The sequence below is a fragment of the Vipera ursinii genome (assembly GCF_947247035.1).
Source record: "Vipera ursinii genome assembly, chromosome: 1".
NCBI lineage: Eukaryota > Metazoa > Chordata > Lepidosauria > Squamata > Viperidae > Vipera > Vipera ursinii.
This window is the reverse complement of record NC_139512.1, coordinates 142,694,691-142,719,581: the sequence shown is the minus strand read 5'-3', so window position 1 is coordinate 142,719,581 and position 24,891 is coordinate 142,694,691.

Genomic DNA, 24,891 nt, shown 5'->3' with positions numbered 1-24,891 from the left:
ATTGCGTTATATTTTTTTATTACATGCTCATTTATTGCCACTCCATCTCTATAGCGAGGAGGAGGGTTCTTCAGAACTGTTTATTTTATTATATTATATGGTTATGAGGCTTATTATCAATGAACAGAAGGAAAATGTGGTTTCCGAGCAAATCTCTTTGGAACAGTTGCAACTGACATTATTAATCCTGATTTAGCACCTGTCATAAATAGCGGTACAATGAAAAAAAAAAGATGTATCTGAGTTTGGAGCATATCCTTAATAAAATTGATTTCTAAGTTGTAGTCAAAGCTGCCAATCTAAAACAGCCTCCAATGATGGGAGCCAATGGATTTAAACAAACTACGTGGCTGTTCAAAATTCTCAACAAGCCCTTGGAAACTTCCAATAGATTAAGATGCTCAGTATGTTGTAGAATGAAACAGTTCAGGAAGAAGCTGATATATTCTAACATAATGGGTTTTATCCAGACTAAAGCAAAAATCTTGAAAATTCAAAGGAAAAAAATAATAATGCTCGACCACATTATTAAAATGACTGAATCAATTTAATCTTTCTTATGGTTTGTCAGGCTTATAAAATATTATATTTCTCTTCAGATAAAGTTACATACTGCGTAGCTCAAAGATAATCCCCGTGGTCTTGGCATATGTTAGTTAATTGTCTCAGAAGGAAATACCATAAATACCATGCTGTCAACACCCATGGGCATTTGCTCATCTGTCACTGTGGGAGCACCAGACTGGCTGAGGTGCTCCGAGACATTTCCTCAGCCACGTAAATCACAGCCATTTCTCCTTCCCCCTTCCTCAATGGTCAAGTCGGAAAGAACATATGTTAATAAAAATCACCTTTGCCTCCAAGGTATGGCTGATAAAAAACGATGCAGCTATGATAAGCTCTGTGTGATGTGATTCAGTCTATGACATACAAGGTTCCCTCACACAGCTATCCCTCATGTATCGAATGTGATGCACTGGATTTGATGGATACACTATGCAAGTACTAAATTCATGATGAAGCAGAATTTGATGGCACAGAAGGATTTGTGGACTAGGAGACAGATCACACAACCTGTGCTTTCCTTCTTCATAAAATGACACCTCATTTCACCTGGGTAACACTTGTTATCAATTTAGAGAGTTCTGGATCAATTGAAAGCTATGCATTAAATGAAAATGGATTAACTTTCTCTTGTTAATAATCCACACACAGTATTTAGAAGCTTTTTATACATTAGATGAAGTATCAAATGAAATACTAGATTATCAAAGTCCCCCCCTTTTTTTATCTCTGAGGCTGCATGTGTGGTTAGGGCTACAAGATGCTCAGTCATGTCTTAGGAAAATAGAAGAAAGGGGGAGCTTTCTTAATGTTTGCTTTAAAAAAGACCACTAATTTTATTTTTCCATCAATCAGGAGCAAATGTAGCTAGAGATGGCACATATCCTTGCAGCAACCAAGAATTGACCTTTTTTTGTTGTTGTTTGGAACATATGTCTGCTGCTGTAGCTCCAAGTTTCATCCATAATCCTTTGGAGCATAATTCCATGTACAAAGACATAGAGCAGAGCAAAGCAGAGCAGAGCAGAGTAGAGTAGAGAGTAAAGTAGAATAGAACAGAATAAAACAGAACAGAATACTTTATTTCACCAAGTGTGGTTAGACACAAGGGATTTGTCCATGATATAATATGTTGAATGTTATATTTTGTGTATTTAAGTATGCTTTTTGTTTGAAGCTCAAACCAGCCAATGTTAAAATATTTTTAGAGGAGAGAGATCTAATCATTTATATATCCTTTAATCTCTCTGTTTGAAATCACCGAGGCTTTGAAAAAACACTTAACTTTGGCTGGATCATGATTTTTTTCGTTAAGCCTTTTTCATTCATTAGTATAGCCTTGAGTGAAAAAGCGACATGTAACTTAAGAGTCAAAGGCACTTCACATTTATTACCATATGAACTTGTATTTATCCTTTGCCTCTAAAAGGACTGATCCTTGGTGTGCATGCATGACAGTGTGGGATCACCTAAGTCATACTTTCTTTGGAGAATTCCGCAAGGCAAAATCATGCATGGGACCTGGTGGAGAAATTCTTTACTAATTTGGCTGTTTTCTCTTAATATTTTCTGTTGATAAATCACAGCACTATTGCAAGATCTATTAAAGCTCCATATTTTGCCTGTTCAGCATCAAGAAGACTAAAATGCACCTTTTAAAAAAATTTAATAGCCTTTTCACTTCGTTTTGCTGGGGCAGTCATAGTGAATAATATGATCCAGAAGACTTTGCATTCCTAGCTCCTGGACAACTAAAATATATTTGGCAGGAATACTGACATGAACAAACAAACAAACAAATAAATAAATAACTGGGAAGTTGATCATTTAAGAAAAAACAAAGAAAGTGCTGTAATCTATGAATAATTTTCATTTTGGTCCATTTCCCCTTGCAAATACTCCTTTGCATGCTATTTTGAATTATCTAAAATCCTTCATCTGCTTTTTTTAAAAGAAAAAAGAAAAAACCAATAACATAGTAATGCTAATGAATATAAAAGGGATGCACTGGATTAAGCCTAATTCCTAATCATGAACTAAATTGGGTTGCTTTGAAATATTTGAAGGATGTTCTGAAGCCAACCAAATTGCAAAGCTTTATGAAGCATTTGGAATGTGGAGAGACATGGAGAGAGAGCTGGTCTGAAAAACTTGATCATTTGTTCTGAAAATCTCCATATAAGGATGCCAGAACTATTAGGGAAAGAAACAGTACAGTTCTGTGACTGATAGCTGTCATTTTTCAGCACAGTTAATGATTTTGATGGGATTCTTATTTACAGTGTTTCAGAGGAGGGCTGCTGAAATAATATTTTGCAAAAGTGTGCTACTACTCAGATGTCTTCTTAATGAAGAAGTTGAGTTTGTTGAGTTGTTTTGTTAGAAACAGAAAAATAAGAAGATTTGGTGGCATGTTTGGAATTTGGAGCAAATTAATCCTGGGTATTTTCTTATTTTTTTTCCACCTAAGAAATTTAATGGACTTTCAGTTTCTTTGGTGGAGTCCAAACAGAACATAGAAACATTTTCACTGATCAAATCTTTCAACTTCTGCACCAATCTACCTGAAGCTTTTTTAGGCTATGTATCTTGTGACACCTTAGATATATGAGATTTCCAAAACATTGTCACAACAATCATAGCTGTGAACAAGGAAAGAAAACTGCAAACCAAAATTGTTTAACCCCCCCTCTCTCTCTCCTTAGCAGAATAGTCCTTTTGTATATTTGTCTGTATTTTTCCATGTGTTGCTGTTTCCTAAGGAATTCCTATTCCCATCCACTTGAACACTTGAAAAATAATACAATGTTGAAATAAATTTATACCAATTTCCAATGAGGCACACTGGAAATGAAATAGATTTAATTTTCCAAATGGCATTTAGTTGTAGCTCCTGAATCAAATGGGGGGTACCAATTTAGTCTAGTGCACCATTGTATTGCATATGCTAAAGGAACTATAGGAATACATAGAAAATAAGTTCAAATAAGTTCAAATGGAATATTATACATGGAAAAGGGGGAGCTTATAAATCTAATTAATAAAAGAAGAATTAACTATTAATTCCTAACACTTAATCTATGCATGTGCACAATATTTTTAGTGGAAAGTCTGATTTACATCGCCTTTTGCTCCCAGAGAAAAGGCAGGAAGTTATTAATGTTATCAAACTAATGGGATGATAGATATGGAAAAAATAAAAAAAATAAAAACATGACTCCCTTTCTATACTTTTAGTTCCAATTCAGAACTGGCACAGGCTTCACCTAAATTATCCCAAAGATTAATTCTACTTTGTATACTTTCCAGTAAAATGCTCAACACTATAATGTACAAGACTGATGGTTATGCAATAGACAGAATAATAAAATGTCCATGAGGCAGGACTTGTAGGCTATTATCAAACTGTAATTTTGAATCTGATACTCAAACATAAGTAATTATAATAGCATTCTTTACTTTATCATTTTGTAATAATTCTCTAAACCAGATCAAACCATCAAAATACTCTTATTTATTTTTTAAGTCTCAGGATATATCCTACTAAGCAAATATTGTATTCTGGCAACATGATTATGACATTATACTTTTTTATATGTAGGTAAGTGCTGACTTCTTATTGTTTTATTGAATTACCATTATAAAGAGTTTCCATAAATATCTACTTCTGCTTTTTTTGATCCGAATATTTTTTTTCTAATAACATGGTCATTTAAACATCACATCTTCTGATATTTCATTCTCCCTTTCACTCATGCTCTATTAAATAATTGAATGAGATTTTAACAGAAATGTGTGTCAAACCTGACAGAATCCTAAAGCTTGAAGTTAATCAGACTTCCTCAATAGATTTGGAAAATGCCTTCCAAATTGGGCCTACTATGAGTAGACTCTATTGGAATTTAAGCCCTTTGTTAATGACATGGAGTTCAGACAAACAAAAGAGACGTTGTCCATACATCTGTTAGAATATGACAATTTTCCTCAAGGCTATTCATAGGGGGGGGAAGTTCTAGGAAATGGAGAAATGGAATCAAGAAGGCAGAGTTCAGTTTTATAACTCCAGCTTCTAAGTTTAGCAAATGATTCAATAGAGCTCTCTAATCACAGTGCTCTAGGTGTTGAGGTATGTTATCGTAAAGTCATGCTACTAACCAGTGCTCTTTGCTAGTTCTATTCTAGGAACCAAAAAGATAAAGATTTACTGTGGAGTGTATGGAACCAGAGAATGTAACAAAACTTCAGATGTTTACTCATCACCAGAGGGAAATCAGGCATGAAAAGAATGGAATGGAAGGATACTCCCATCTTTTGATGCAGAAATATAGTCTCGGTATATGAGGATCATAGCCATTTTCATACCGGAAATTTAATTCCTGCTGCAGATCAAAGTGAAAGGATGTACTATTCACTGAAACTTATCTATTATAAGATTCAGTACTTGTTTTACAAGATAACAGTAACATTTTTAAAGGCTTTGGGATAAACTAGGACTATGCTAGGTTCATGGAATCCTGAGCAACTAAGAAGACCACATCTTAAAAAAAATAGGTGTGAGAGTTGCTATTCCTGAGATATATATCAGGAGGAAAGATGCTTGACAAGTCTTTCCTATCCCATAGGTGAAAACAAGGAAGTTTTCCTGTGGGATACCATATTTAAAAAGTGCATTAATTGTAAGGACAGGAAAGGAAGAATTGCGGTGGAAAGAGGCAGGTGGAGTTGATGAAGCAGAAGATGAATGAGATGAGGTGATCACTGGAAAAGGGGAGAAAATGTAAATAATCAGAATGGCAAAGAGATAGAGTCAATCAGTGTGACAAGACAACAATGTCTGTGATAACAAATCAAGCTTGGCACCAAATGAAATTTGGCATTCGGCTAAATGAAAAGAGATTTTGCTCCCAAGCCAAATGTGGCATCAAATCAAGTTCCTCTGGCTCATCACCAAATCAAACCTGGAGAAGGTCCAAGTTCATTAGAAAGTGAAAATTATTGGGGGACTGGTGCATAAAGAACCTGATTGGTCTGCAGGGGGCACTAAAGGTTTCCAGTTCTTCCTTGATGACAAAGTTGTAGCAACCTTGGCCAACCTTATACAGTAAGAGGCAACAGAATGTGTCTTTTGAAACTGTGAAACAGCCTTGCACAGTGTAATAGCAAAACAAAAAGTTTAGCTTTAGCTTTGTTCGGAAACTAAATAAACAATAGCAAAATTTAATATATATATTTTAGGAAGATTTAGTTTAAATCTACATACAGCTTTGGCAATCTTACCATTAAGATAGTTTGTGCAGTGTAGTTTCAGAGTAATTTTGCATCTGATTTGAAATGCAGATGAAGTGTAGATAACATTATACATAACTTCAGACTAGCAGCATATTAAAAAGGACTATATTCTCCTATTCTGGAGTTGCAGAGTAACTACTGTCTACTCAATTACCTTTTCGAAATAAAAAGAGGGTAACCATTGCTGTAAATAATAATGACAAGAAAGAATTCTTAATATGAAAAGATATTAGTAACCGAGAAATGACTTGCAGTAAATGCCTACAGTAACTTAAAGAGCCTGTTGCTGTCTCTATTGCCCAGAGATTCAGAGAATGCTATCCATTTTCCTATAGTGAAATTCTGTTTGCTAGCTTATTCTGCTAAATGTGATCATCAGTGTTCGGCTAGTAATTGTAATGGACAAAGTGCACAATTGATTATGTGAATATGGTAGGAATCCGCAGGATAACCAAGTTCTATTTGAAAATCAAGATTTGAACTTTGAGGCAAGGTTCAATTTGAATTTGAAGTTAAATAAATAGAATAACGAGACAGAATCAAAGTGCCTGCAGTTCCTTCATTTTACTTATTTATTCTTGTTGGACTGGGGTGAAAAGAGCAGGGATGGCCAAATCTTTATCTTTTCAAAGGTGTACAGCTAAAATGTTTGATTATTTTTTTTTCTTCAAATGTTCTACTTTACCTCATTTAAAGCAAGACTGAGAAACCTATGGGCTGACTAGCTAGTAAACTCGTTTGGGTGAAAGAAAGACAGAAGGCAAAAAAGTGAGAGTTTAGGAAGGACAAGGGTAAAAGTGATAGATTTCACATAAGAAGCAGCAGCAAATCAGATTTTTGTAAAAAGAAAAGAAAGAATCTATCACTGTTCCTCCAAAGGAAAATGCCTAAACAAAATCAAGATTGAGACACAAGCAGCAGAGAAGATTTCCACAGGTATCTACTGTACTAGATATCTAGATCTGGATGAGGAATCCTCTGTGTCCCGTCCCTTTCAATTATTTTAAAAACGATTGAAATTACTTTTCTTCAAACCAACATAGAACCTGATAGACATTTTTCTGTGATACTCCTCATATTATTTATTTTGCCTCTTTTTTATCAATTGTTATAGGAATAGGCTTGTATAGACGTAAACTGCTTTTATCAGCACTGAAAATATGGTGAAGTTGGAATGAAGCCTAATACTGAGTGTTCTGGTTAGAGAGACAGTGTGATCGATGCAATGAACATGAATTTGGGCAAATTCTGGGAGACAGAGAAGGGCAGGGGGGTCTGGCATGCTGTGGTCCATAGGGCCATGAAGAGTTGACTTAGTGACTGAACAACAACAATTGAATGTTCGATTTCGTGCCTTCTCAAAGATACATGGTATTTTATTAGGAAAGAGGAACCATTGTAACTTAGGTCTTTTTCTATTCTGCATGAACTCAATCATGAATTTTGGCATTTTCATTATTGTTAAATTTTAATTTGAAAGATTGCATTTATTATCATAAATGATGTTTTGGAATAGCCACAATTATATATGGAAATCCTAGATAAATACTCATTGAACATTGGCCCTGTTGGACTTTTAACTTAGCAGGGGAGGAGGTAATGGAATAGCTGTGGAGCTAGAACTCTTTGAGCTGAGGAAGAGGGCACCTGGTGGTATGTCACCTTATCTGGATCTGTCTTCCGGGCTATGCCGTTGTGACATATTAAATTTATATGTCACCCAATTTCCAGGGACTCTGTGCTGCTGTAGCATGGTGGTCCTGTGGGAAAAAAAAATTGGGCCAGACTTTCAATCTTCTAGTTTTGGTGGAAGGCTTCTGCATGTAGGGATGGGGGAGGTTGCTGCTCCTGCCCAGGTGGGAGACAGGGATGACACAAGTGTGCTTCTGGTTTCTGCCTTGCCTGTTGTGATGGAGAATACATTTTTCTCCTAGCTGGCCACCTGTCTTAAAGTGGAGTGGTATGGGGACAAAGAATGGTAAGATTGTACATGAATAAGGGGGTTATGAAGAGGCCAGCCAGTCTTTCAGCACTCCCAGGAAAACCAGATGGGAAACAGGATTAGATGAACTAGTTTTAATTATTGTAAGGTAAAGGTAAAGGTTCCCCTGCACATGCATGCTTGTCGTTTCCAACTCTAGGGGCCGGTGCTCATCTCCGTTTCAAAGCCGAAGAGCCAGCGCTTGTCCGAGGACGTCTCCGTGGTCATGTGGCCGGCATGACTAGATGCCAAAGGCGCACGGAACGCTGTAATTATTGTAAGGGGGCATGAAAAGATTCTTGCAAGTCTAAAGGCACAAACTTCCCACCACTATTTTTAACTGCTGGACCCATTAGGGCGGGTTCCTTCCTAACTTTCTTTCTTTGACTGTTAAGTCCCTGGTGATGCCTGCTTCTCTTGTTTTCTTGTTTCCAAGGCAACATCTCTTCCACTCTTTCCCCAAGGTCATTTACACATTCCTTTACACCAGGGGTGTCAAACTACCGGCCCACGGGCTGGATGTGTCATGGTGAAACCACGCCCACCCCATTGCCGGTAATGGGGGGAAAAATTTGCGATACATTGCGACACATCACATGAGTTTGACACCCCTGCTTTACACAGTCAGACTTCCCATGCTGAATCTGCACAAAGCACCCTGATACTTTACACTGGCTGGTTATTAAGAGAAATGTACTACTGTTGGGTCCCCCAACTTAGAGAATGGAAAGAATGGAAGCATTCAGGAGATGATATTCTTGGGAAGGGGCAAAAAGGACAAGCCATATCAACACAGTCATCCTGGTCAGAGGGAATTACAGCAGGATAAAGGCAGAGCCACTCTTGGTGAAGATAGCATTGGTGTCTGCTACTAATGCTATGTTCCAGCCATTTTCCTCAGCCTTAATGCTTGGTTTTTGGAGTGTCAATGTCCTCAGCCTCCAGCTGTTGTTGCTTAAAGTTGTCCTGTAATAAAGGGTGCCTCATCTAAAATTTTATTGCCCCTATGGTGGTCTTGGGACATGGATAATGCATTTGTCCTAGCCCTTGATCTCTTAGGTCTTTCAATGGCATCAATCATTCTGGACCAGTTCCAGGAATGGAAATAGGGGGTCACTGTTTCAAAATGGTTCTTCCTTTTGGTCAGTGGTGTTAGTGGGGGAGAAGTGTAGCCCTTGAGTTGTTCGGTCTTTGCACAAATCCATTTTGTGTGTCAATTGTGCTCTTTCCTGGAATGGGAGGTTCTGGTTCTGGTCATTCATGCCTTAGAAGGTCACCTTTTAGCTGGATTCTGTAACGTAGCCATGAAGAATATGGCTTCAACTGGTCTAGAATGCAGGAGCAGGAGCAGTTTTGGACTTATTAAATGTTCACATTTAACAGCATGCTTTGTGAGCTTTTCATTGAAAGCTAAGGTGCTAGTGATCTTTTACAATGCCTTTCATGGGACAGGCCAGTTTAATTATGTGACAGCCTCTGCCTATGGTCTTTGTCTGTACAACCAGATCTAGCAGGTAAGGCATGGTCTAGGTCCCCCCTATAAAACAATGTCATGTTGCATATTGTGCCTACGAAGGTTGCCTTCTCTGCTGCATCACCTGCACTATGGAACAGCATCTCTCCCATCATCCCCTCCATACACACACACATCTATATGACCCAACCCTGTTAGCCTTCCAGAAAACCTTGCAATCCTGTTCTTTCCTTAAACTCTTAGAGTGTTAACTGAGCCTAGCATTTTGATTGTGTGGTTTTATTTAAGGGCCTCAGTTGCACATACTGCAGACACAAGAAAGAAAGAATGAATGAATGAATGATGAACTCTCAAATTTCCTCTTTCCACTATGTATTCAAAATGGACAGTGATTAATATATAAATGTTCTCTCTCTCTCTCTCTCTCTCTCTCTCTCTCTCTCTCTCTCTCTCTCTCTCTCTCTCTGTGTGTGTGTGTGTGTGTGTGTGTTTAGTAGTGGTTTCTTTTTGTGTTATATATGTGTGTTTATGTTTGTGTGTAAGTGTATGTATATATGATAGTTATTGTTAGAATAATGAAATACAAAGGAAAACAGGTCTTTATATGATAACAGTTGTATAACACAAAAAACCCCACTACTAAACATACAGTAAATAAATAAATAAAAACATTAGAGAAAACTGTCAATGCTGCTAACATCGGATGTTCTTGCTTTGACAACGTATGGAGATAATAATAATAATAATAATAATAATAATAATAATAATAATAATAAGAAGAAGAAGAAGAAGAAGAAGAAGAAGAAGAAGAAGTTGAAGTTGGAAGGGACCTTGGAGGTCATCTAGTCCAACCCCCTGCTCAGGCAGGAAACCCTATACGATTTCAGACAAATGGCTGTCCAGTCTCTTCTTAAAAACTTTCAGTGTTAGAGCATTCACCACTTCTGGAGGCAGGTTGTTCCACTGGTTAATTCTTCTAACTGTCAGGAAGTTTCTCCTTAGTTCTAGGTTGCTTCTCTCCTTGACTAGTTTCCATCCGTTGCTTCTTGTCCTGCTTTCAGGTGCTTTGGAGAATACCTTGACTCCCTCTTCTTTGTGGCAGCCCCTGAGATATTGGAACACTGCTATCATGTCACCCCTCACCCTTCTCTTTCTTATGCTCTACTCTTAGAATTAGAGTTAGAATTAGATGATACTGGGGGTGGGGAGGAGGAGGAATGAGATGGGAGTTAGTTGTTAGTCATAACAATATTGTAATAGTGTATGAACCCAGGGTTTTGAAATAAGAGATGATAAGAAATGGCGGGTTGGAGAACTGGAGGGAAAGCCTGCATTTCAAACTAATTGGAGAATGTGATTTATGATAGTTAATTAGAAGAAGGAATTGTGCTTCATACTATGTGCTAAGGGGAGGGGAATTCAGATTTTGGCTTCACCTATGTTCATGCCGATGCTATGATTCTCAAAGATTCTTTAAGGAAAACAATGCCTCGAAGTTCTTTGAAGAGTACATTCTCTCCTTCCCTCTTGTTTATATATAGTATTTTTGGATTTTTATATTTTTATCGTAGGTCACCTAGAATAGCTAGATGAGCCGAGTATCTATATAAATTTTATAAATAAATAACATTTTAGTATGCAATCTAAGAAATGATAGTAGTGTATACATTTCCCTAACACATACATTTCTGTAAAGAGGTTTTGAACAAACATTGTATTGCAAAGCTTAGAAAAGTGTAGAATGCAAAAGGCAAGTTAAGTTCTGATCTGCATACTAGTAAGAGTAGTACAAATGAAAAGAGTTTATTTATCCTCTATCTTGCATCTCAATCAGTATTCTCAATCTTGCAAAAGCCAGCAGATTCTACCAGTACCCTACATTTTACCATTTGCAACATTTAATGACATAGGACAAGTCAGAAATATTTAAAGTTTATTAATAGCAAAATGTTAATCTCCATAATCACGCTAATGTGTATATCTGAGTATTGTAATAGCTCATGTACAGTATCATCAGCACTTTGTCATTGTCCATTTTAAAAGCCTAATATATTTAAGTGCCTTAACCCTAAAATACCGTTTTTGTGCATATGATAATTCTCCCTTTAAGATTAAATACACATTGTAAAACAAAAAAGTAATTTCCCATTATTTGTCTTGGGTTAATATGAACTTGTTTAGTGAGCAGTGCCTTACAGTAAGCTCTGGACATAATGAGTTATTGTAAGTGACACAATGAAAGAGATAGTTTTCAAGCCTAATTTTTAAAACTAATGTATCTTTTAATGGCTTTCTGGATTACAGTATGTGTTAAATTTAACACTAAAAATGAATCATTTATCCTTAGGCTATTTGCACATCCATTCTGCACATCAGAAATGGCTTAATGCATTAAAGGTTACCTAATGGAATATACAAAAGGTAGTATTCTTTGTGTATGTACATATGCAAGATATAATATCTAATATCTATGTGTTTCCCTGAATACTGAAATATTTTCAATGTAATTTTTATATTCATTTTAATCTTGAAACTTAGATAGCTGTGGCTTCACTTCTAGTCAAGGCATCATCTCTCAAAGGATGAGTGAACAAATATATTACCTTGAAAGATGTTTTTGTATTGCTTTTAAAAAATGAAACAAAAGATAGCAAAATAGCTATAGATATAACAGATTTCGCTACATTCCAGGTGTGAAAAACGTCACTGTTCCACAGATAAATACATTGATGGGTTAATTATATGCTGGTGTGTGTATATGCACACATGTATAATCTCCAACTAAGTACTCGATATTACTAAAATATCTTGGGGCTACTCTGAAATATTTTTTTTCATTGTATCATTATTTTTAAAATTTTAAATTTTAAATTAGAAAACCTGGTCACCCTATTATGTGACGATAAGATTTTCCTTCAACATGTGAGCCTAAAATTTCTGTTGCTAGGCAAGACAGTTGTTCCATGAATTTTGCCCCAGTTTACAACCTTTCTTCCCACAGCTGTTAAGTGAATCACTGCAGTTGTTATGTTAGTAGCACAGCTGTTAAGTGAATCTGGCTTCCTCATTGCCTTTTGCTTGTCAGAAGGTTGAAAAACGTGATTATATGACTCTAGGACACACCAACCGTCATAAATATGAATCAGTTGTTAAGCATCTGAATTTTGATCACATGACCATGGGGATGCTGCAATGTTCGTAAGTGTGAAAAATGGTCAAAAGTCACTGTTTTCAGTTTTTTTTTTATAACTTTGAACTGTCACCAAAAGAATGATCGTAAGTCATGGACTACTTGTATTCCATATTTTAGGAACAGTATGTTTTTTTGTTGTGATGTAAGGAGATTAGTTGCTCTAATCCAACATTTCTTAATATATGTGGAACCTATAGAACATAGATAAAATCCATTTTAAAGACTAATTCTTTTCAACTGGCATTTAACTAAATTCACTTTCTTGTTTGTTCACAAATCTGACAACTTAAAGAATGATTAAACTTTTTAATGCAAATGTACACCTGATTACTAGAGAGCCCCAATTGGCTTTTTTTTTTTTTTGCTGAGTCTGTGGTTTAGACAGCTAAAGATATTTGGTGAGCTAAATTTGTAAATTGATTAGTTGATTATATACTATGTGCTTAATTTTCTCACATACCATCATAGATCAGTTTCAAAAACCACTAAGGAGAATTCAGAATCAATTAAGATGTACTTTTGCAGCTATGGAAGCCATATTGACTTGTTTTGATTGGGTCTATCACACTTCATATAGTTGACCTGATAAAAAATGAGTTTCCCCCACCCCAGCATGTCTTTCCATTGTAACCTGATGGCTTTCCTTTAGTGGAGTACATGCTTATTATAATGGTTGAACTAAAATATGTCTGGTTTAAACAGTGTTCAATTTAGTTATGCATCAATACATTTTTAATTAAAGGAATCTGACAGGTACAATAGTTGAAGACTCCAAATAATTTTCAAAAGCAGCCTGTTTCCTCACAGATAGATAATCACAATCTGTCTCAGTCATTCTGGGTACATAATATTTTATTAAGATATACAGCACAAGACTTTTTTTAAAAAAAAATATGTTCCATGAACATTTTTGTGGTATGTTTATAATAGTCAAGGCATTGTCCTTGCTGAAATAAAAGTTAGCTAATAGGAGAACTTGATTAGTTGTCTTTACAATAGCCATCGGCTGCTGAGTACTCCGTATCTGCTCTAAAGTTTTAAATCTTTGTAATAGTAGGTGAAGGTGGTGAAGCACAGAGTTGTTAATAAAATATATTTTTCTATAGGAACATTGGAGACAGACAACTGCTTCACCTCAGATACCTACAACCTAAGCCTTCCCTAATCAGATGCTCTCTAAATGTGTTGGGCTTCATCTCCCAAAAAGAGCTTAACTTAGACTTCTAGGAATTGGTGTCTTAATAGAATGGGAGGGGGTATAATGATGATTGATGTTATATTTTTAATTTTATTATTGGGCTTATCCTGTGTATAAATATAGTTGCATGCAATCTGCCCAACTCCAATAGTAAATAGTAGTAGATGGCAAAGGCTAAACGATCTGGAATCCTGTTGATACATTTTTAAAACTTTAGAACCTTTTAAAAACTTTTTTGGCTTATTCAGTTATTTAAATTATTTTGGAGCTGGCTACAAAGACTAACATTTATAAGAATTATTCTTATAATTCTTACATGCCTAGCAGTATTGTTGCCCATTAAGGAAGGGTCTGCCCCTTTATATTATTTAAAATGGTGCTAAGTGTATACCTTAACATTAGTCATCTGTCAAACCTTCAACAGTATTAGATTTGGACTATAATTCAGAAAGCTTTAATAGTTTGCAAGCAAAGGATATTGTGGTAGTTAGCAGTTATTTAACCACAAAGAAAAATCTCATTGTATATATAGCGTCTCTCTAATTTCAGGTTTTAAAAATGAAAAGACCAGTTTTAAACCTGTTAATAGAGTGGGTTAAGTTTAATATAAATGTCCATATTACTGTATTAAACTGCACTTAAAACATTCTTATAGTGACACATAACCTTGAAGTCTTGGTATTAGGTATAATTGGCAACTATTTCTCCAAAATTGTGTAAATAGCTTATATTATTTCGAAACCCTAAAAGTGCCGATCTGGTCTCAAATTAACCATTTGTAGCTACTGCTTGTGAACAATGAATATAGAAAGAAAGGAAAGCATGTAATTCAGCTTAAGTATCAGCCAATTTTATATTATGTTCTATCTCTTATTCTTGTGGAGGGTCTCCAGCTTTCTAAGAACAACTATGGTCATATCTTTGCAGATGATGATTATATGTAACTTGTTAGCAAAAAAATAGTCTTTATAAATCATCGGAAGGATATTCCCAAATGACAAAACATCTCACGGGAAGCTGGAAATGACGCAGTGAAGGAAAACAATATACGCCTTCAAGAAATGTTCTTCAATTTCTTTGGGGAAATTGAGATTATTTTATGGAGGGTAACTTCCAAAATGTGAAAGGACAAACACAAAAGAATGAGGAAAGTATCTAATTAAATGAATTAGAGAAGAGAAGCCATAAAAATTGTGTTTCTGTTCTGCCATAATACACTTTGTAACCCTGAGGCCATTGTCTGGCCAACATTCCCAAGTATAAATGAACTCTGACTCCAGTAACTTTCAGTCCTAACATAATGAGAGTGAAGAGAACTTTCCCACAGTCGCCCCAAAGGGAACAACTCAGAATTATATCATTACATAAATAAGACAACACAACAAAATAGCATTCTATAGTTGGCTCCCCTCTGGATCTAGACTATAAAGAAAGCGAACAAAGTAAAATGATTAAAGATTGCAGAGACTTTGATTTGGACAAAGTAAAGAATGAATTGGCTAAGAAAAAATCAATATAAATGACCAAGTATGGTGGCCCAGTGGTGAAGACGCTTTCCTCCTACCTGGAAGGTTTAGAATTCAATCATAGACAGCAGAAGATGTTTCTCTGTCAGGGTGCAAAGACAATATATCTGCTGTAAACTCCATGTAGGCGTCAGGAAGGGCATCCAACCAGTAAATGCTCAGCTCCATTCAGTTGCCCCAATTCTACCCCATATTAAGGGATTACAAGTCCATATAAAAAAAGAGGTTTTCTGCAACATTCCTTGTGAGTACAGGTGTTCCTCTTTTACTGACCATGACTGGGACTGCCACAAAGCAAAGCAGTTGTGAAGTGAAACTGTGACTGTGGCTATGATCTTAGTTCAGTTTTCCTTTGTTTTACAGATCTGTAAAGGTCTTAAACGCAAGGACTGATTATAAAATTATTTGGCATCACAGTTGTAAGTGTGAAAGTTTGCTAAATGGGGCAGCTGCCAAATAAAGGCTACCTTCATTGTTGTTGTAATAGGAAACCTCCCTGAGTCCCACAGGAGAAGGGCGGTATATAAGTTCAATAAATAAAATAAATAAGTAAAATAAAAATAATGTGGTTTCCCCTCAGAATCATATGTATAATAAACCATCTCTTTTTAGTGAATCTTCTAGAGCTGCCTTCAGATATTCAGATCCGTATAGAACAATTGCCTAATCCTTAAAATCTAAAAGGTGGCAAACACAGTGAAAGCAGCAATACTCCAGAACCTTATCCCCTTGTTCCCTGATATGTAGATAATAGCTTGATAAAAAGCATACTGACCGTCTGAAGACAATATATAATCAGGTTTGTCCATATTGAGTCAGACATATATAACCAGACCTCATTCTATGGGATTTAAAGCTTCTATAAAGAATTGAACTCAGAGATCATTGAAGGCCTTTTAATCCAATCACCTGCTCAAGTTGAAAACCCTATATCATTCCAGGCAATGGTGTCGAATCTCTTCTTAAAAGCCTCCAGTGTTAGAGCACCTACAATTTCTGGAGGTAAGTCGTTCCACTGATTAATTGTTCTAACTGTCAGGAAATCTTTCCTTACTTCTAGGTTAGTTCTTTCCTTGATTAGTTTCCATCCATTGCTTCTTGTTGTGCCTTCAGGTGCTTTGGAGAATAGCTCTGGAGAAGCCCTTCTGGTCTGAAAGGTATTGCAGGAGGGAATATAGTAAAGGTAAAGGTAAAGGTTCCCCCGCACACGCGTGCTAATCGTTTCCAACTCTAGGGGCTGGTGCTCATCTCCGTTTCAAAGCTGAAGAGCCAGCGCTTGTCCGAGGACATCTCTGTGGTCATGTGGCCGGCATGACTAGACGCCAAAGGCGCACGGAACGCTGTTACCTTCCCACCGTAGTGGTCCCTATTTTTGTACTTGCATTTTTACGTGCTTTCGAACTGCTAGGTTGGCAGAAGCTGGGACGAGTAACAGGCACTCACTCTGTTACGCGGCACTCGGGATTCGACCCACCAAACTGCCGACCTTCTGATCGACAAGCTCAGTGTCCTATCCCACTGAGCCACCGCGTCCCTATGGGAATATATTAGAGGGAATCTATTAGAGAGTGAGTGATACTAGTATATATTCTTCCTGTAAGCTGAGAGAGAGAGGGAGAGGGAGAGGGAGAAAAAGGTACAGATGTAATATTATGTCAAGCCCAAGAAACACAACACAAGAGGATAGATTATGAAGTCGTATTACACCTGGTAAACAAGGGCATGTTTACACCTTGTTTACCAGGTGTCATATGACTTCAGATCTATCCTCTTGTGTTGCGTTTCTTGGACTTGACATAATGTCCCATCTGCATATTTCTCTTTCTGAGATCTTAGGAAAGATTATGCTGATAGATAATAAAAGGGTGAAGTCCGTTTCAGGCTGAACGGACCTCCTGACAATTTTGTATATTCTAATACTTAAATATATATATAAAAATGCACATCTAAATATCTCTTTCTTGATGTTACATGTAGAAAATGTGCTTCATGACAAAGAAAATGTTAACAGTTCTGTCATGTGATTGCAGAATTTGAAATGATCTCCAACAGATCAGTTTCTTCTGGTGGATGATTTTTTTCATCTTTATGTTACTCCTATGTCTTGCCCCTTTGGGGATTAATGAAGGCATAACTTAAATGCTTCCTTAATTTAAATGCCAACCCCTTAAAAGTCCACCTTTTAAAGTTTTTTGAAAACCTTTGGATAAACCTTTGCATGCAGTGTCCACCTGTCATGATCCAGATCTATTATAATGCTTTTCAAATTCTTTCCCAAGTTATGTTGGATTTGTTTGATAACAATCCTTTACAGTATGCCCGCCCACCCACCCACCCACCTACCTACCTACCTATCTATCTATCTATCTATCTATCTATCTATCTATCTATCTATCTATCTATCTATCTATCCCAGGAGGGCTATTCTGAATACATACATCTAAAATATTTCTGTATATGATAGAAATAGAGAAACATTTCCTCCTGGTTGTCTCCAGAATTATCTAAGGACTGAGCAATATTTAAAAAAAAACAGTTTGAGACCAATGCCTAAAAAGATGGTGAAGCTGCATTTCCGTGCCACTGAAATACCATAAGAGTCAGGCAAATCAGTGGTTTTTACTAATCTGCTTTTCTTTAGATACTTGGTTAATGAGATAAAGCCTAGAAACAAATGCCTTGATCTCCTACAGTGAAACAAAAGTCCTTCTGTCATCCACCAAATAACTTAAAGCTATAAGTATTTTAGGTTAACCATAGCTGGATAAACTTAAGCTCTGTTAAGCATCTGCACAGTAATATAAGGTGAACAGACAACCTGATAATAAAAGGTCCCATTCTGATATTATATTTAAACAAAAATCAGATCCAACTGGTTCTAAATATCAGATCTAGGTAAGCCTGATAGTATCTGAAATCTGTAAATCTCCATCAAATTAATGGAGAGCAATTCTAGATCTTCACTATATAGGACTAAACATATAAAGAGTTGCAAGAAACCAGCAACTGTCAACATTTGGGTATGTAGTTGTGTGTTATCATGGTAAGATATAATAATACTCAAGAATCACATATAGAAAGCATCCCTTATAATATCCCTCTTAAAAATGAATAGTGAAATATATATAATATTTCTAAATATTATCAATTTAGAGGACCCAAGATTGAGGAAGATAAGGGTGAGAAGGGATATAGAATTTTTCATCTGAATTTTTAAATCTTAAATGTTAAATTTTATTTATTCATTATTTATTACTATGAGCTCTGGTGGTGCAGTGATTAGCATGCAGTTCTGCAGGCAAACTCTGCCCACTGTCAGGAATTCGATTCTGACTGGCTCAAGGGTAACACAGCCTTCCATCCTTCCGAGGTCGGTAAAATGAGGGCTCAGATTGTTGGGGGCAATAGGCTGACTCTGTAAACTGCTTAGAGAGGAGTGTAAAGCACTGTGAAGTGGTATATAAGTCTAAGTGCTATTGCTATTTACTTCATTTAGTGACTCTGGGTGGTGTGCAACAAAGCATATGGCATATAGTAAAATATTTTTCATTCACCTGAATCTCCTGATATAGGTTTCATTTAGCCAACATTTCTTTGGGGACTGATTTGGAGAAGTTTGCAATGTGATTTTTTAAAAAAAAATATGTCCGGATATTAATTAATTTATTGATCAAATTTACAAACCTCCCATCTCCCTCACAGTGGGATTCTGGACAGCGTATAAGTAAAATGCTAAAAAATCATAAAAACACAAACTCTTTCATTGTTGCTATTTATCTTATGCCTAATTGCCCCCTCCTCCCAGAATTAACCATAAACACCAGAAATGCTCAAAGAGAACAAATGTTTAAATTCATGTATCTTCCATTTGGTAGAATATAGAGTGCTTTGTAGCAGCAAATCCTCCGTGTAGTGGAAATCATTCTATCTTTTGGGATTTTTGTTTTGTTTTTTTTCCACCAGAAAACATCTAAATATGGAATTACCGGTACACATCCTGCTTGCTTTAAAAGTATAATCCTTCTGAATATATTCTTGTGTGTGCGTGCGAGTGTGTGTATGTGTGCATGTACTTATACACACTTCCACACACCCGGACCTCTTTCATTTCCAAAATAGTTTGATCACCCATAGAGTCAAAGTCACCATTGCAGGCTAAACAAGCAGAGTAAAATCAAGCGCATCCTTGTCTTCCTTTGCCTTGCCTTGCCTTCCTTTCTTTTTAATCCCCCTCCAGGGCAGTGCAAGCTCAGTCTGACCCTGCCTTTTGACAAACTCTGGATGAACAAAATGTAACAAGCCCTGTATATTTTCAGGAGCATTTTCTATTCTGACAGAAAGAGCTCTACAGCATTTGATGTCTGCTTGCTGGTCATAGATAATGGTGTATCCGGGGACCATTGTCATGCCTGTCAATAAGATGGCCTGAGGTGGAGAGGGATGCACCACAAAGCTACCTTTTGATTCACCGTTTTCCTTTGCTGTTCCCAAGGCGTTTGTAAGCCTGTGGTCAGCAAGGTCACTTTACTTCCTCCTGATGTGCCTAGATAATAATAATATCATGTCTAGCAAAAAAAAAAAAAAAAAAGACAGACCATCGATGTATGTTTCTTGCTTTTGTACTTTGTTTTCCTTGCTTTTTAAAATGTCAACCATGCTCCGAAAGGTGCCGATTGTAGCTGGTGTTTGCTTTTTTCTTTAAAATAATTAAGCTACCAGTAACCAGTTCTCGGTATTGGTGTTGTGGGATGGCAGGAGACATATGCAATTTAATTATGAGGGAACTGTATGAAAAGAAGAAAGTAGGCCATGATGCACAAAGTGAAATTTTGAATATTCTGTACCATTTTTGATTAAAAAAAGGACATCCTGCAGGAAGTCACTTACGATAATTATTTGGGGAAAGCTATTTTGGATGCCCTCTACCCAGTGGAGGGATCCAAATATGTCAGGCATGTCAAGCTGCCAGCCCACAGGCCAGATGCGTCACGGTGAAACCACGCCCACCCCATGCTGGCAATGGGGGAAAAGTCATGATATGTCATGAGTTTGACATGCCTGGAATATGTGAACAACCAGTTTTCTGTGTGGATGCTGCTTCCAGAAGACCGTTCTGGGCCTGGGCAACAAAGAATTAGCTACTGGTTCTGCCGAACTGGTGCAAACCAGCTGAATCCCACCTCAGCCTCTACCTGTTCATTGCAGAGGACCCAGTATACAGTTCCCATCTGTATAATCAAGATTTTCTCATTGTTAAATTGTCTCTGATTTTGTTATAGTTTGACAGGATTTCTCCTTATAAGGTTTTGGAAATATTTTGAGGGAAAATAAACGCTGGATGAGGCCCTCCAAATAGGGAAAAGGTAGACATTTTTCACCCAATTATTTGGAATAACAAGCCACTTAATACCTATGTGAGGAAAACAAAATAGCCATGACATTTTGTTCAAAATTTTCAGCTATGAATATTCCTGTTATAGCTGGTAAACAATAGGAAGAAAAGAGCCAGTAGGATTCCACAAGGACTGGCAAATTCTTCACACCTTTTGCAGACTGTTATGCCTGTCAGCCAAATTAGTACCGTACTGACTGATTTGACCCATGGTTTTTTTTCCCCATCCGCTTAGGCATTATTTTCCAAGGTTAAAGCAGATATGTTCCTTAGATGCAGAAATAGGACTGGGACTCTGAGTCTCAGATCTCCATTTGACTATGAAGTTCAAAAACCATCTATAGGCCAGGCATCAATTCTCAGTCTAACCTACCTTTCAGAATAATTGAAAAAAAAAGTAAAAAAAAATATGAATGGGCAGGAAGAAGAAAAGTGTTATTTGCCTTGGTATCCTGTAGGAAAGATGGAATATAAATGTCATAAATAAAATGTCATAGGAATGCTTGCTGAGGACAGCTCAACCATTCCTTCAAGCAGCAACAAAACTTTTTGTCTTTGTGCAGCAGAAAGAAAGAAAGAAAAAAAATCTCAGCTAGTAATTAAATGGCATGTATACCTAACCTTTGTCTTTGGGAAGAGGCTGATTCTGAATTGGGGAACTGGGTTTTGCTACAGTCTTGCTGAGATCTTCCTAACTCCTTTACATTTTCTCTTTAAGCAGAATATAACACTGCCTGTTTCCACCGAGGTGAGGCTTCTTCAGAAACAACCCTCCCACACATCCCTGCTTAATCCAATAAAGGAAAAACCTGTCAGAATTATAAATCAGTACAGATTTACTATTGAGAAATGGAAACAAATAAAATAACACTTCCACTCCCCTTAGCGAGGTACCAAATGACAATGACTCAAGCAGTATTCTTTCTGCCAAAATTCTTTGGACCTTATTCCTAGTTAGCACTCTTCTGCACAGGCAGGCTGCTATCTAGGGCAGGAGAGCACAGAAAACTATACTAGCTATAAAGGACTGACTTCACTTATTGACACCCTTATTCTGCCTTGGACTCAAAACAGAGTAGCAATTCTGCGTGTGCTGTAAATGGAAGGAGAAGAGAAGGACAAGGAATGCCTCATTTGGTTCCAGTGGCTGGCAGCAGAAGACCTATAGATGTTCTGCAAAGTTATAAAGTGATCACTCCATGGCACCAGAGGATTGGCACCCAAGGAGATTCCCTCCCCCACTTTTGCTACCATTACCTTCTTGCTGTGTGGAGAGAAGGCAGATTTTATATTGTTGGCTTGCTCTTCTCATGGAGTGGATGCTCAGTGGGAACAGAGAACTCTCAGGAAACAAATCTTTCTCGCTCAATTCTCTCACTCTGTTCTCTTCCTCCTATTCATGGGGGGTGGAGTGGGGGGTGAGGGTGGGAGAGGAAAGCAAAGGGAGGCAAAAAAGGGAAATAGATCTTTTTGGATGCCAGTATCAAAACACCTGTTGTTTCCCAAAGTGGTATATTTATTTAAAATTAAATTAAAATTTAATTTTGATACAACAACAACAGCAACAATAACAACAACAATAACCAACAACAACAACAACAACAACAACAACAACAACAACAATAATAATAATAATAATAATAATAATAATAATAATAATAATAATAATAACAATAATACTTTTAATGTCAGAACTGTTAGGAAGTTTCTCCTTAATTCCAGGTTGCTTCTCTCTTTGGTCAGTTTCCCACCATTATTTCTTGTCCTGCCCTCTGGTGCTTTGGAGAATAGTTTGATGCTCTCTTGACTATGTGGCAGCCCCTCAAATACTGGAATACTGCTATCATGTCACCCCATTTCTTCTTTTCTTTAGACTAGCCAAACCCAAGTCCTGCAGCCATTCTTCATATGTTTTAGTCTCCAGGCCTTTGATTATTTTAGTTGCTCTTCTCTGAACTTTTTACAGGGTCTCAACATCTTTTTTGTAGTATGGTGACCAAAATTGATTGCAGTATTCCAAGTGTGGCCTCACTAGGTTTGTTAATACAGTGCTTGATTGGTGGATCCTTGGTGCTCTCTGAGCTTGGTTGTTTTCTTGTAGACCTTTCATTACCCAAAGTAGGTAACTCCATCAGTGCTGGTCAATCCAACCATGCTTGAATATTAACAAGTATGCTGCCATATTTTCACTAGCTCCCTACATGAATGTTTCAAGTGGTGGCTCTATATACATATGTCAGAATGCATGTATATAGAGCCACCACTTGAAACCTTCATGTAGGGAGCTAGTGAAAATATGACTAAGGAGAATTTCCTAACTGTGAGAGCAATCAACCAATGGAACAGCTTGCTTTCAGAAGTGGGTTTTCCATCACTGGAGGCTTTCAAAAAGAGACTGGACAACCATTTCTCTGAAATGGTATAGGGTCTCCTGCTTGAGCAGGAGGTTGGACGAAGACCTCTGAGATACCTTCCAACTCTATTACTCTATGTTCTATCGTTCACATATGTTACGTTTTTGGTTCTCAAGCATGATTAAATAAATGAAGAATTCTGTTGGTGAAAATGTCCTCACAACAATAATTGACACTTTAAAAAAAAAGCAGAGAAGCTAAATGCCAGCCTAGATAGCATCAGTGCCACTCTTTAGAATAGAATAGAATAGAATAGAATAGAATAGAATAGAATAGAATAGAATAGAATAGAATAGAATAGAATAGAATAGAATAGAACAGAACAGAACAGAACAGAGTAGAGTAGAGTAGAGTAGAGTAGAGTAGAGTAGAGTAGAGTAGAGTAGAGTAGAGTAGAGTAGAGTAGAATAGAAGCTGGAAGAAACTTTGGAGGTCTTCTAGTCCAAACCCCTGCTCAAGCAGGAGAAATGGAGGAAAACCCCAGAACCAACAAAAAGTTTTGGGTGAGAAGAATCAAGTGGCAGCAAGGCAGTTTTCATCCAACAAGTAAATGCCTTGGCAAGAGGCATTTCAATCTCTCTGTGTGTGCTAGCCTCTTTTTATTGCAGCTGATAGCAAAATCCCCACTGATTTTAATGAGACATGATTTTAGCCCTCCCTCTAAATTATCCGTCTGAATGATTCATCTATCCTTGTGTCCCAAAAGTTTACAGTGCCCATTAGGTTAGTTTTACAGCAACCAAGACACTGGAGGAGGGCTCAGCAGATTGTCACTTTAATGAAGTATTTAATTTTACATGGATTTCTTAGAAGGAGCTACATTTCTAGAAGGAAGGAAGAGCCCCCTCAAGACCAATAATTGTCTTTAGGAAGAGAAATTCCTGGCAGAGGAATTAGGGATTTATCTTGAGTTGGAATGAATTTTCTGACTGTGTCAATTGGCATCTGGAAAAAAAATCCATAGGGAAAGTAATGTGACTAAATAGTTCTCAGATGACAAAACAAATGGATGCTTTAATGAAATTTTTTTTGAACATCGCTCAAAATCTTGTCCCCAGAATGGAGGCTTACATTTTATGATACTGTACATGTTTGGTATTTATATGATATATATTTCATTCTTTCTTTCCCTTGCTTAATTTCTTCTGAAGTTAAAAAAAAAAGTTTTCATGGTTTGTATTTGTTTTGTTTAGTGTGTCTTCATACTAGGCCTCTACCAGGCTACTTTTTTATAGTTAGTTCTTAATTAGTTAGTTAAGATGCTTCGTGGTAAGGCAGTTGCTTGATTTTTCACACATGGCATTACTAACCATAAAAACTTGGCTGAAAATATAGTCTTCAGTGATGCTAAGGCTTTACTGGACTATCGTCTTTGAAAATAATATATGCTGTGGAGTTTACACAGAAATGACAGTGTTTATAACGAATATTTGCAGAAATAAACAGGAAAACCTTCAAACACTAACAATTATGTTGAGCCTTGATACTTCTTGGCAAGCAATCACAACAACTCCTTGGTGAGGTCTTTAGGATGACATGTAAATATTTGACAGAAAGGTAAAATATAGATATCTGACCCTCTGTACAGTTAATAATCCCAAACAATGAAGCTAAACAAAGGGACACATACACACACACACACACACAGTGTTTCACTGAAATGAAGATTTTGATCCCACAGAATAGGTCAAAATGATATGAAAAGCCCCTTTTGTAGTTTTCTATTTTATATACATTATATTTCAACTGTACCTCAATTAGTTTCCTTTTTGGATTTGCTCCTTTATTTTATTCTAAAATTTCTTTTCCTTCCAAATTAAAAAAAAAGTATATTTGGAACAGCCAAATACGATCTAGTAA